The sequence below is a fragment of the Macaca thibetana genome, chromosome 1, assembly GCF_024542745.1.
Source record: "Macaca thibetana thibetana isolate TM-01 chromosome 1, ASM2454274v1, whole genome shotgun sequence".
NCBI lineage: Eukaryota > Metazoa > Chordata > Mammalia > Primates > Cercopithecidae > Macaca > Macaca thibetana.
Window position 1 is genome coordinate 94285149 of NC_065578.1, and position 15283 is coordinate 94300431.

General features: G+C 44.9%; 1 protein-coding gene across 4 annotated transcripts in view; it reads left to right on the forward strand.

Moving 5' to 3' along the window:
• SLC44A3 (solute carrier family 44 member 3) overlaps positions 1-15283 on the forward strand; it is a 72763-nt gene that overhangs the window by 52932 nt on the left and 4548 nt on the right. The window lies entirely within an intron of this gene.

Genomic DNA, 15283 nt, shown 5'->3' on the forward strand with positions numbered 1-15283 from the left:
CTCTGCCTCTTCATTATTTGAGTAACTTGGGTGAGTCCCTTAACCTTGCTGAGCTTCTGCAATATGAAACGGTTAGGTTCAGTGACCCCCAAGGTTCTTGTGTGGCATTTTGACCCTTGTCATGGCATCCAGCCCAGAGCTGGGGGCATGCAGAATGCCACCCCGCTGCACCAAAACCATGAGATGCTTTGTGTGGGAAATGGGGGTAGAATGGAAAACAGTATGAGCTGTTTGTTTTCCTGTGGTGCTCCAAAATGACAGGCTTATTTCTCTTCATGATATACCTTGTATCCATGGTAAGGACTTATCCTAGAACCACAAAACTCAGTGATGTTTCATGTTGCCTCAGTTTTTAGGCACCAGAATCTGGTAGAGTTGTCTGAGAATGTGAATGAACAAAGAGGAGCCATCTATCTGTATCTGCTTACAGCAATCCTGCCGGTAGTGCTGCTGTAATATATAGCGATAAATAAATAAAATAAAATAACTGGTAATGAGATGCTGGTCAAATGCCAGGCACCTCGATCATTCTCAACAGTGGGAGTGTACTGTAATGTCCAATGCCTTTCACAGCCCTTTTCTGCCTTGGGCTATTGTGCAAGATAGCTGGGAGCCTGATGGATCTGTGCTGCATCCCCTTGAGGAGGGGACCAAGTGACCCCAATGCACTTTGATGCAGTGTGTAAAGCGTGCAGCCTACTTTCCTTTGTCATCCCTCTAGATAAGATTCAGTAAGTACATGTACAGATTGTTGCCTGTTGCTATTTGATCAGAAATGCCAGCAGCTTCCTGTCTTTCTGACTAACGAATATACTGGTTAGAAAGGTCCCAGACAATCTTCTGAAGATCAGGGCAGAGAAAAACCTGCTGCTTCTGGGGAAATATACACCTCTCTCCCCTTCTTACCTCATAGTGCCTCTCCCCAACCTGCTCTGCCTGCCAAGACTGTTTTTAGTGAACATAATGTTGGTCTCTGTCTTCTAAACCTTTGCGGCTGACTCAACTTTGTAGTATCTCCAAACGTTCTCTTCCCCCACCTCTTTCCTTGCAGTTAGCTCTGTTTCAATGACTCTCTTTCTCATAGTCCATCAATAGCTAAAGCACTCAATGACTTTTCCACATCAGGTTTGGTCGGTTCATCCCAAGCCAGTTGGCAGATCTCCAGTGACTCCTCTTTTCTCCTCTCCCAGAGCAGCATGCACATCTCAGAAAAAAAGTAAAAATATTGTGCAGTTTATCTCACTAGATTAGGAAAATGATGTAAAGGTTCTTAAGAAGAAACAGTTCTTTCAGAAGCTGGCATTGCCATAATAGGTAGTCTCATCACAGAGCATCCAGACAGCCATTCTTTCAGCGACAGCAGTGGTTCTGAATCCTCCACCCCCGCTGACTGGTTTAGAGCTATTCTGGGCAGCCAGCTGATGGTGAGAGCTCTGGAGAGATGCCTCATGTGTGCATGCTTCAGAACGAAGCTCACATGTGTGTCAATATGATAGTTTGCATTAAGGCCCATTTATAGACAATGGTAATCTCCACACCCAGCTGTTGCATGGCAAATGCTACTACCCTGGCTTTAGATAGAAAGGAATTAAGACACCTATTTGTCAGAGGCCCCAGGCTGTCTGGGAGAAAACAAACTGAATCCTCATGTTTCCCGGTGCTTGATTCAGAAGCTGCTAGGCATATGGCTATGGCTTAGTGTGGCTTTCCTGGGAGCAGCCTCTCTGGAGCCTAGCTCCCACCTGCTGTGGGCATGTTACAAGACTCAGGGCTCAGGAGGGTAAGGCTCAAAGCCGTCTTCTCCAAGTGGGCCTTAGTGCTCAATCCTTTGAGGTAAGGCCCGGTGAGCAGCTGCCATGTTAAATTGGACTCTGAAGTGCTTCCTGACATGAAATTTCAGTGCCTTCTGGGAGAGGCAAGTAATGTTTGTTGAATGAATTATTGCATGAGAAAGGGAGGGAAAGTTATATGAGGGCACTCAGGCAATTAGGAGCTCCTGCGAGGCAATCGAGTGCTCAGTGCCAATGACTTTGACTTCCTCCTGAGTGTGCAGCTCCTGAAGACAAGAATACCAGCCACTCACTAGCGCTTACTAGATACCGGGTACTGTGCTACTTTATGTGTTTTAACTACCCATAGCCTCACAAAGTAGCCTGTGTAGTATTTTTTAAATAGATGATACTACTTTGGTTCAGAGAGCTTAAGTAGTAACCTGACCTAGGTTAGACAGGAGGAAAGTAACAGAGCTGACTCTTGAGGTTTTGAAGTCCCAATAAGTCATTTCCTCTTCCTTGTCCAAGTTCTGAATAATTGTGAGATGCAAGAGTCAAACAGATGAAGATTAAAAATATCACCTTGAATACGAAATCATCTGATTGGAAAATTACCACAGGAACAGCTGTAGGCAAGTCAGTTGTTAATGTTTTACCCCTGAATCAGAATGACCAACCCACCCTTCACCAGGCCCATCTAACAAGGTGAACCTCTCTGTGGATCTGAGAAAGTAGGTTCCTGGTGACAGGTGGTTCCCGAAAGACAGTGAGGAAGGGCCTGAGCCCGCCTGCACTCTGCTGCTCCCTCCAAATTTGCCCAGTCCCCTAAGTTCACCTCCTTCCCTGAAACAAATGAGAGGCATTAGCCTAAAGGAAGTCCCTGACCACAGAAACACAAAGCCAGGGAAATCAAGACTAGCACCACACTGGGATTTAAACCCAGGTTTTCACCAGTCCACTAGGGCACTCCTTCCACAGGGTAGGGACTCAGAACCCCAGAACTTTAGAGATCATGGAACAGCCTCCTCTCATAATTCAGCATCTGGGGTCCAGAGGGCTTGAATGCCTCAACCAGGTTACACGGTGGGCAGAGCTCATTCTGATTCCCTTCCCTATTCTGCATCTTCTCCTCCCTTGCCCTTCTGAGCCTCCTGGAGGACAGACAGGTGTGTCACTTTACACAGTATGTCTACATGAGCTGCCCTGGGGTACCTTTTGGCGGAACTCTATGTAGTGTAGATCTCCCCCATCTGTTGGGCAGCATGAAAGACAGGCCCATGCTCATGGCGGCAGAAGGGTGAGGATCATTTGCATCCTGGAAAGTTTGGGGTCTCACCCTTTATTAATGGTAGCAAAGGCAACTGGGACTGTTTCCAACAACACTAGTTTAAAAGGTCAGCTGATCCAAGGAGTCACCATTTCTGTAAATCTGAGCCTTCTTTCACAAGTCTGAACCCCATGTGGAACGTGAAGCAACCCCTTTATGTTCTTTGTGCCTTCCTGTCATGACATGTTCTAGGTACACTGGAAATAGGCTGAGGGAGACCGCCCAGGTTTTTAACTTTAAGAAATCCACCTTTGAATCAGCACATCCAGTTTCCTCATAAAGGAGGAAGCAGGTGACATGTGAATACACTGTGTTCTGACGAGCAGTGTTCGGATGTGGGGATCTGGCAGCTCAGGCTGACTCCTCCTATGCCCTCCCACTCACAGGTTAGTGTGTGCGGTGGACACCACGCTGCCTGGGCTAGCCCGGGCCAGGCCGTCATCTGTGATCACAGCTAGGCAAGGGCTAGGTGGGGAGGTGCCTCAGAGTGGAAAAGGGAACTTTCCAACCTAAGTTGTCAACATTACCCCCAGTGCTCAAGAACTGTGAAGAGGATAGATTAGCTTCAACGTTTCCCAAATTCACTTAGTGTGGAAAATGAAATGAAACCATTAAGTAGCTCCTACCCCCAATGTCCTCTTCCCTTAGGATGGAGAGCAGGATTCTTTGGGGCATTTCTCTTTGTCTGGAACAGTTGTTGTCCGAGGGGTCTAACTGCCCACTTTGAAGTCCACGCTTCAAGCAAGGCAGTGACTGTGGGCACATTCCTCAGCTGTCATTCTTATTTGTCCTAAGGCATTGAGACTTGTTGGAGGAAGGAAGTGATGATTGGCCAGAGACTAGAGAATGCATTCATAAAAAGAAAAAAGCATATGAAAGGAGACGTGAGTCACTGTGGCTGAAGAAATACATGCCACTTTGATTTAACACTCACTAAGTCATGTCCTACTACAAGCAGGACTCCCATGATACCCCAGGCCACGACCACCTGAGTCTCATCTTTGAATGACTTCCACCTGCTATGAAGAGCAGCCACAGATTCAGATGTGCAGATGATATTGTATCATGTCTCTCAACCTAATTTCTAACTTTGAGCTCTCATTCCACTGGACGGGTGGAAAACTTAATTTGTTATTCTTGAGCTATCCCCTCCTTGGGGATATATGAGGTTTCAGGTGTCCCCAGACATTAGTAGATATAGGTTGCCCTTGAGACATCATCTTCCCATCTTTATGGCTCCTCAGGCCCAGCTTGGGAAGTAGGAATGTTTTACCTATGGTCACCCATGGTCCTATCTGCCTTGATATGCTAGCACTAGGTGACCAACTGTCCTGGTCACCTAGAAGCCCCATGTCTCTGGTACCCCCTCACTCCCAGGCAAACCAGGAACCTGGGAGTGGTCATAGAAGAGCCTTGCCAGTTCTCCAAGCTGTGTTTAAAAAAAAGGTGAGGGGCAGACCTGGACAAGACCCATAGACCTTTGTTTCCTCCTCCCCTAGCCCAGGAGAGTGTCATTTTCTAATGTGAGGCTTCTAATGTGAGGCTGGAGGAAACCTGCACACTCGCCTGCTACTCCAAGGTGTTTGGTCTGTATTGGGAAACCTCCTTCTTCACCTTTTCCCCTGGCAGGTAAGGGCTTAAAGAGCCTAAATTTTGGAAAACAAAAGCCAGTGAGAATTGAAGACTGGATGTCTTCTTGCCTCCACTCCCCACCTGGACCCCTAACCTTAACTGGGGGAATGAGCACAGAGCCTGAGTCCTGCTTGAATGGGGAATGTGGAGAGAAGAGAAAGGAGAAAATACACAAGGGGGAGAAACAGAAGCAAAGAGAGCGAAGCCAACCATCATACATGTCTTAGGGGTGGCTGGACATTCCTCCTTCTGTTGAGAGTCCCATCTCTACAGATATTTGAGACACAAGTTTGTGAAAAGTAGAAGAGGAAGTGGCTAAGCGAATTTTGCTTCAAATAGCTTTCTTATCTAGGTGGGGTGAAAAAGTTCCCAAAAGTTTTGGCAAGTGGATCCAGGTTTGACAGTGTTTCAAGTGGTTTCCTCTTCCCTCTCTTGCCTTCTATGGAATGCCTCAGTTGGCGTGGGTGGGGTAGAGAGAGCATTTGCTAGACTTGCATTCATCCCAGGAACGAGACAGCTGAGGTTGAATGACTTCATCAGGATGCACCCCAGTGCGGGTAGAGAGGGGCGCTCTGGGTGTGTGCCATGCCCACATCTCGCTTCCATCAAAGCAACAACAGAGAAACTTGGTTAGGCCTCAAAGAACGCGAGGCTCCTGACCTCACTTAGTGCCCTGTCCCCAGTCCCCAGCCTGGAGTGTGGCCAAAGCAGACCTTCCACGTGTGTCCGTGGATTGAAGAATGAGTATGAGGACCCAAACAGCCTCAGTATCAGCCCTGGGTTCATGCTGCCTTCACACAGCTTTTTAACATATACCAAAAGGAGCAGGGAGGTAATAAAGGAAAAAGAAATACTCGCTCAAAGGAGCTGCCCTTTCTCGTTGGACCTGCTCTAACCACACTTAGAACTGACTGCAAGGGAAACTACTTCCTGAGCAGAAGATCCAGTGAAGAGAGGAGGCTAAAATGGGAGGGACAAATAGTCTTTGAGCTTCAGAAAGAAAACATCTGTCATGCTATAAAGCCACAGTAATGAAAATGGTGTGGTGCTGGCATAAACATAGATACACTGTGCTACATAGATCTATAGACCACGAACAGAATAGGAAGCACAGAAATAATGCCTTGCATATATGGCCAAATGATTTTTGACGAAGATGCCAAGACCATACAATGGGGAAAGGACAGTCTCGTCAACAAATGATCTTGGGAAAACTGGATATCCATAAGTAAAAGAATGAAGTGGGACCCTTACCTTATATGGGAAAATTAAAATGAAGTAAAGACCTAAAAGACCTAAAACTATACAACTTTTAGAATAAAATACAGGAGAAAAGTGTCAGAACGTTGGATTTGGCAGTGATTGCTTGGATATGACACCAAAAGCACAGGCAACACAATAAAAAGTAGACAAATGGGACCACATCAAACTTAAAAACTTCTACACATCCAAGAAAAGAGAGTGAAAATCATCCTACAGAATAGGAGAAAATAACTGTAAACTATATATGCTAAGAAGTTACTGTCCAAAATACATAAGGAACTTCTACAATTTAACAACAACAACAAAAATAACCCGATTTAAAAATGGGCAAAGGACGGCCGGGCATGGTGGCTCACACCTGTAATCCCAGCACTTTGGGAGGCTGAAGCAGGCAGATCATGAGGTCAGGAGTTCGAAACCAGCCTGACCAACATGGTGAAACCCCATCTCTACTAAAAATACAAAAATTAGCCAGGCGTGGTGTTGCATGCCTGTAATCCCAGCTACTTGGGAGGCTGAGACAGGAGAACAGCTTGAACCTGGGAGGCAGAGGTTGTGGTGAGCCAAGATTATGCTATTGCTCTCCAGCTAGGGTGACAGAGTAAGACTCCATCTCAAAAAAAAAAAAAAAAGGGTGGGTGCCGTGGTTCACGCCTGTAATCCCAGGATTTTGGAAGGCTGAGGTGGGCAGATCACGAGGTCAGGAGATCAAGACAATCCTGGCTAACACGGTGAAACCCCATCTCTACTAAAAATACAAAAAATTAGTCAGGCATGGTGGCGGGCGCCTGTAGTCCCAGCTACTTGGGAGGCTGAGGCAGGAAAATGGCGTGAACCTGGGAGGTGGAGCTTGCAGTGAGTTGAGATTGCGCCACTTGTACTCCAGCCTGGGCGACAGAGCGACTCCATCTCAAAAAAAAAAAAAAAAGGCAAAGGACTTGAAGAGACATTTCTTTAGAGAAGCTATACTAATAGCCAATATGAAAAGACACTCAGCATCACTAATCATTAGGAAAATGTAAATCAAAACTGCCATATATTACCTCACACCCATCAGGATGACCACTATCAAAAGAACAGAAAATAAGTGTTGGTGAGGATATGGAAAAGTTGGAACCCTGTGCACTGCTGGTGGAAATGTAAAATGTTGTAACTGTTATGGAAAACAGTATGGAGTTTCCTCAAAAACTTAAAAATGGGTCTGTAATACTATATGATCCAACAGTTCTGTTTCTGAGTGTATAGTCAAAAGAATTCGAAGCAGGATCTCAGAGTTATTTGCACACCCGTGTTCATCACAGCATCCTCTCAACGGTCAAGACGTGGAAGCACCCCAAGTGCCCTCAGCAGATGAATGGATAAATAAAATGTGATATAGCCATACAGTAGAATATTATGTAGCCAAGTGTATTTCTTCTTTTCCTTAAAAAAAGAAGAAAATCCTGTCATATGCTACAACATAGATGAACCCCAAGAACATTATGCTAAGGTAAATAAGCCAGTCACAAAGGACAAATACTGTATGATTCCATTCAGTATTTCCAATCATCCATACAGTAAGATTTCTCTCTCAGCCTCAATACTGATTCCATTCATACAGTTTGTCTACTTTTACTGTATTTGTCAAAGACAGTACTTTGACTACTTTAGATACTTCAAATGCTGAATGTAGTAGTCAAAATACTGTCTTTGACAAATACAGTAAAAGTAGACATACTGTATGAATAAAATCACGCAGTATTTGAAGTATCTAAAGTAGTCAAAAATCATGGAAACACAATGTTTAAAGGGCACTGGGGCTAGGGAGAGGGGAAATTAGTGTTTAGTGGTTATCGAGTTTCAATGTTGCAAGATGAGAAAGTTCTAGAGATCTGTTGCAACAATGTGAATATACTTAACACTACTGGACTCTACAGTTAAAAATGGCTAAGATGGTAAATTGAATGTTCTGCTTTTTTTTAATCCGCACATTCTGCTGAAAGAACAAAGGGATCAATCCATTGAATTTGGGTTTCATAGGAAGAAATATTATTCAGAAGATATTCTTGGTTTGCCAGAACATCTTTCTTTATCTATTCAACAAATATTAGCCCCACAGAGAGGCCAGGGATCAGAAGGCATTTCAGCAGAGAGAACCACATCTGGGAGTGGAGGAACCACTGGGGCCTTCCAGGATGGTGTGAATGCAGTGGTCCACAGCAGGTGTGTGAAGGGGCAGGCACGGTGGCAGTGCTGCATACACCTCATTAAGAAACAAAGACTAGGCCGGGTGCGGTGACTCATGCCTATAATGCCAGCACTTTGGGAGGTCAAGTTAGGCAGACAGCTTGAGCTCAGGAATTCGAGACCAGCCTGGGCAATATGGCGAGAACCCATCTGTACAAAAACTACACAAAATTTGGCAGGTGTGGTGGCACATGCCTGCATTCCCAGCTACTCGGGAGGCTGAAGTGGGAGAATCACCTGAGCCTGGGAGGAGGTTGAGGCTGTAGTGAGCCATGATCGAGCCACTATACTCCAGCCTGGGTGTCAGAATAAGACCCTGTCTCAAACAAAGCAAACAAAAACAACTTAGACGTAGAGACTTTCATCATCAAAGAGCCTATAAATGTTCAAAACCCTGGCAAAGTCAGAATAATGAAACTCACTAAAATCAGGATGCAGGAGAAAGCGTGAGAGGACTCATCTTTCTTATCTACACTGCCTAAACTTAAAACCCTATGTTAAAAAAACAGTAAGTACTCTAACTTCCTAATGTTTCAGAAAACTTTTTTAAAACCTACGTCTTGTGTGTGAAGGTGCAATTTGCCTGAAATTTGGGTATTCCTTCAGCGTCAGTTTAGTTTCATTTTCTTTTGTTGAAGTCAAATGAACATTTGTCCTTTTATTTAAAGTACCGCGGAGAGAGTGAGTTCATTACTGTAGCGCATGCTCAGTGTATCCGGCCTGCCTTTCTTCCTCTGTGTATATTCACAGAGGGGTGCTGGGGTGAGGGCCAGGCGATGTTAGCAGTGGTTATTTCTAAGGGGTGGGATCACAGTGACTTTCTTGCTTCTTTGTCTCTGTGTTATTTGATTTTTTTATGATAAGCATAGAAATAATAAAGCCATTCTAAAAATTAAGCAAAAAGAAAAGTTTTAAAAGAGCAAACAAAACAGCACAGCCCTGTTCCTGGCTTCATAGGCAGCTCTCATATTTGTCCTTCCTTCTTCCACCCCACCTCCCACCTGGCGGCAGCCCCAGGGGACTGGCTGGTTTCCCTCCTCACCATCTCATTGGATGTTTGTTTGCATCCTGGTGACCGGTGCATTCCTGAAGGGATCTGAACGGTGAATGCAGGGCCCTGGAAGGCCCAGAGGCTGTGCACTGCCTCACTCCACATATGTTTGTGATAAAAACAGGGCTCAAGATGAAACTGGTCTAGGACGGTTCCTGCCAGTTTTACTGTAGGTCCAAGGAAGGCCCCTGGATGTATGGGGATGTATCTGGACTCAGATTTCACTGTAATTTTTTTAGTTCTGAGGAAAGTATGAATGCCAGTGTTATTTATTCACTGTCCAGTTTCTCAAGTTTGTTTTAGTAGTTCTTGCTTTGAGAATAAATATCAGAATTCTGTGAGGAAGGCGTTCCAGAAATAAAGCTGGCTATTCATGGCATGGTTTTCGGCAAATACCTTCCCTCCACTACGGAGGGAAACTCTGTTTACCTTTTTGAAGAGTCGGCAGAAACCCAGATTCACAGTTCTGCCACCAAAAGAAGAAAACAGTTGAGTTCAGTCAGAGGACAGACTCAGCTGATGATGGACAAAGGGCTGAGCTGTGCTGGCTAAGCATTTGATTTCAGGAGTTAAAAAAACGCTCTTTCTATGTTAAAGCTACAATTAACATTCTTGGATAGCTCTCAAAGTAACTTAAAGAGGTAATCTAGATTTTCTCTTACCTAAAAGGACACTTAAATCTCATTTTCTTCAATAATTAGAATTTTCTATAAAATAAGGATAATACCAGCCAGGCGCAGTGGCTCATGCCTATAATCCCAACACTTTGGGAGGTCGAGGCGGGCAGATCACATGAGGTCAGAAGTTTGAGACCAGCCTGGCCAACGTGGTGAAACCCTGTCTCTACTAAAAATACAAAAATTAGCCAGGTGTGGTGGTGGGTGCCTGTTGTCCCAATTACTCAGGAGGCTGAGGCAGGAGAATCAGTTGAACACTGGAGTACATTTGTGCCATTGCACTTCAGCCTGGGCGACAGAGTGAGACTCCCTCTCTCACACACACACACACACGCGCGCGCACACACACACACACACAAAGGCGGCAGGGAATAATACCACCCACGGTGATTATTTCACTGAGTTGTGGTGAAAACAGATGAGATCTAATGAGATGATGATCTGAGGGTGGCTGGCCATGAAGCACAAACATAAAGCATCATGGAACATTGGAGTTGGTGGATGTCTTTTCCAAGCAGCAAAGTGAGAGCCTTTGAGAAATGATGTGATTTGGTGGAAGCCGTTCTGCAAGTCTTTGGAGGCAACATGGCTGGAATCCAGCCTCTTTCCACTGAGCCGTCCTGCCACATCCTCAGCTGTTTTCAATGGTGCATCTCACGAGAACACCACTTTGTTATTTTGACCTTTCTGGGAGAAAAAGCGCAAAGTACAGCTCAAAGTAAATGTTTTCCTGCATATGGGCCTGAACGAGTTAGAGGTCTACTTCATGGAAGACGGACGCAACATCTATGACCTGCGTGGGACCGGGGGTACACTACCTCTCTGTGCTTTAGTTTCCTTAACTACCTCATCGGGTTGGATTTAAGAGGACTAAATGAGTGAATGTGTTCGGGGAGAGGTAGAATAGAGCCTGGCACATAGTATGTGATAGATTAATGCCGTTATTATTTATTATTTACACACAAAAGTTGCACACCTGCCTAATGACTGCAAAAGAAAAAGGCCACAGATGGAAATTAGAAAGTTGTAGCTACCGTTAGGTCTGTGCCAAGGCATTTGGGATATATCACTAAGGCATCCACTGAGGTAGGGGTGGAGGGGAGCCAGAGTGCCTGGGAGGAGTTACTATTCCTAACGCTCCTATTTTCTCCCGAGAACTCACGGTCTTTGGGCCTAGCCCCTGGCTTATGACTGCTGGCAGGTTGGTGTGCTCAATGGCTGCATGGCCACACAGCATTTCTACCCAACTCCAGCAGAGCCCCGCAGGCATTGTGAAGGTGCTTGGGGAGTCTCCTAGGCTTGAATAGGAATGAGCCTTGGAAGGTGCAGAGCTTCGTGGCTCAGCGGAAGATGGTCATGAGGGAGATCTGACCTGAACTTCCCCAGGGCAGCCTGGGAGAGCTTCCAGAGGCACAGGCTGAAAATCATGAGTCCTCCTGAAACTTCCTTTCACTGCCTTGCTCCACACTATGTCAGCCCCACCCACCGAGGGCTGACCCCCGACTCTTCCAGACCTGTTTCCCATTTCTCCTCTGCTCAGGCCCCCCAGTGCCTGCTGGTACGCTCACGTCTGTGGCTCACATTGCTGGCTCCTGCTGCTGCCTCCTACCCTGCTGGAGACAGGCAACATTGGGGCCAGCTCACATGCCACTTCCATGAAGCCTTCCCTGATCTCTCCTGCTGAGCCTTCTCTTCCCCTCTCCTTCCAGCTTGTGGTTCTGCTCTTCGTGGCCCTCACATGTGCACTTGTGCTATGTATTTCATTGTTTTGAAGCCCTCACAGCCACACAGGGCCGTCCTCATTGTGTTCTTCCCCCAGTGCTTCTCAGCCACTTGGGACAGTCCCAGGCGACCAGTCCGTTAAAGTCTGAAAACTAATCCACTTGTACCTGGAGGGAGTCTTCAATCCCAAGCAAGGGAATGAGAATTGGGATCTAATATTGAGGTACTACCACCACCAACTTGGCAATGCTTCCTCGTATCTATCTTGTGTGTTTATAGCTTCAATTTCAAGACAGAAATATCCACCCATCTGTTTTGTGACGCTAAAGAAGTATGCACACTGAATTTTGGGGATAAATCAAAAGCCGAATGCCACTACCTCCTGCTTACTTGTTTAAAGGTTAGCCTTTAGGATCTCTTAACTTCCACAACCAATAAAACGTGTTTCCTAATCCTTATTATGGCCAATCATTTCCACATATTGTTAGAGTCTGCAGATCACCTTGGCACGTTAATCCTGAGTTCTGTCATCCCAGGCAAATACAAATGCTCAGAACAAGGACTTAACGATGAAAATGTTAGTGCAATCCATCTTCCAGCTGCCTGACAAGTAGCTTCTGTTCAGAATAAGTATAAATTAGCTAATGCTGAAGCAGCAGAAATGTTTAATCCCTATCCTGTGTCTTGAGTGATTCCTCCCTCCTCCCCCTATTCATTCAGAAGTTAATTCTAGATCTCTCTGTTGCACTCAGGGTTGAATCTGGTAAATGCTAGTGGTGTGGTACCTGCAGGAAGGCATATATAGTTTCTCTATCAGAGTGGTTTTAATGCCCTCTTTCCGTGGGCCTGATACGTAAGAAAAGATAAATGCTTACAGGCCCCAAAACTCTTTGGAGTCAACACATGCATGAGAAAGTATAATATCTTTTTAACTTTTAATCATTTTAGCCAAAGAGCGAAATCTCTTTTTATTGCTTATGAGAGATGGTGCTAAATTAAATACGAGGCAGTGATCTGCAGAAAAAGAAGTCCCCACAAAAACAGTGCTTCCCTGTGGGAAGCAAGAAGCACTTTAGAAAGTTTAGAGCCGGGAAGTGATGGGGTGGTGGGCTGGAGACGGCCTGAATGAAGAGAGGAGGCAGAGACAGAGGCTGAGCGGCACATGGTGGAGTTGCCGTAACAAAGTAAGATGATGCTGGGGACTGGCATGTGGTCTGAAAAGCCCTTTCCTGGATCCCTGTGGGTGTGAGGGATTAAAGCCTACAGATAAAGCAACCACAGGCCCCTGCCACACCTCCTCAGGTGCTTAAAGAGTTGCTTCTGTGTTCCCAGTTGTAAATGAGATCATCTTTGGTGATGTCTGGATAATAATAACCACTCTTTATTACACATTTTCTGTGTGCTTTACAGGGAGTATGTTCTTTAATCCTCCCAACATCCCTTTGCGGTAGGTGCTGTAAGTCATTTTATAGATGAGGAAATTGAGGTCTTAGAGAGGTTAGATCGTTTGTCCAAGACCAACAGCCAGGCAGTGGTAGAACTGGGTTTTGAGCACAGAGACAGTCTGGCTACAGAGCCTGTGCTTACCGTAACCACCATGCTTTTAAATAGCAATTTTTCCTAATGAAAATTGATAGTGTAATGTCCAGAAGGTTAGAATTAAAAAAATAAAAATAAAAAGGTCTCTGTCTCATGGATTCACCAGGGGACCTGGGGGAAATGCCCTTGATCTTGGTTTCCAGTCTGTAAAGGAACAATTATGCCATTCTTCACCCACCCTTCCTACAGATGTGCTTTGAGGATGAATGAATAGATTGGTCATCAGGGCTTTGAAAACCCAAGATGATTGAAGATGCCTAGTTAAATAATATAAGTAAATGAGTTTCCACATCCCTGCACAAGGCTCAGGCCCCCAAACTGGAGCAGCTTTCCAGCAAGAGCTGGTTTGAGATTTTCAAAGCAAATTTCACGCACATTCTATGTAAGTCCAAAACCAAAAGTTCCTTGTGGAATACTATTAAGGCATTTTTGCAGGAAATTCATCTGATGTCTGACTGAAAATCTCTAAGGCAAGCATGGTGCCCTTATGGGATATGGTTTCCAGCCTTTTGTCTTTTTTTTTTTTTTGACATGGAGTCTTGCTCTGTCGCCCAGGCTGGAGTGCAGTGGCGCGATCTCGGCTCACTGCAACCTCTGCTTCCTGGATTCAAGTGTTTCTCCTGCCTTCCCAGTAGCTGGGATTATAGGCGTGTGCCACCATGCCCAACTATTTCTTTCTGTATTTTTAATAGAGACAGGGTTTTACCATGTTGGTCAGGCTGGTCTTGAACTCCTGACCTCATGATCTGCCCCCAACCCCAACCTCCCAAAGTGCTGGGATTACAGGCATGAGCCACCGCACCTGGCTCAGCCTTTTGTCTTTAAGAACTAAACGTTCTTCTCTTGTTGGCCTTGAAGTGGGAGTTTGGTAAACTGGGTCAGTTAATTCCGCTCTCTTAATCCTATACTTGTTAGTGGTCTTCATCTCTTCCACTTACTCTATTAGGCCCCGCACCGTGGCAGGCTGATTACTGCAGTAGACTCCACACTGATTACCTTGTGATGTGTTTGAAGGGGTGTACAAAAGGGTTAATTTGTATATCATGAAACAAAAAACTTTCATCCTTTATCCAAACCAAAAGGAATGACAACAACCCAAGTAGGTAGTATTCTCGTGTATTTTCCCAGGAAAGTTTTAAATTCTTGTTGTAATCTGCAATGCAAGTAGCATTTTTAAAGATTTCAAGAGGCATAAATGGTCTTGAAATGTAGTCATAAAGGGAAGGTACTTTGGAAAAAATGACCTGAGAAATCATCTCATGTGAACATAAATCACACACACACACACATTTGTAGTCTTTGATATAGTAATCTTGTTTCTGAGAATTTATGCTTAAGAAATTATCCAAAATCAGGAAATCAAGAGTTCATCGCATGGTTGTTTATAAGAGCAAAACATTTGAAACAGTCAACATGTCCCAGCTACACACATGCACGTACACATGCACATATGTGCATCCCAGAATATGCATTAAAATTAAAATTATAAAAGCCATGTGGTAACATAGAAATGCTTATTATACAAAGAAAAAATATATATAATCATGACACCATACCAGTTACACTGTATATTTTTTATTTCTAGCTTTGTTTTTATTTTGAGACAGAGTTTCCCTCTTGTTGCCCAGGCTGGAGTGCAATGGCGCAATCTTGGCTCACCGCAAACTCCGCCTCCCGGGTTCAAGCAATTCTTCTGCCTCAGCCTCCCGAGTACCTGCGATTACAGTCATGCACCACCACGCCTGGCTAATTTTGTATTTTTAGTAGAAATGGGGTTTCTCCATGTTGCTCAGGCTGGTCTTGAACTCCTGACCTCAGGTGATCCGCCCGCCTTGGCCTCCCAAAGGGTTGGGATTACAGGCCTAAACCACGGCGCCTGGCCTATTTCTAGGATTTCTATTCAGTTTGTTGTCTACTCTGCCTCTTCGTTTTTCATACTGTTCTGTTTATTCCTTATGGTTACTGTTTCTTTCACTATTTTCTTAGTACCTTAAACATAGCTCCCTAAATACTT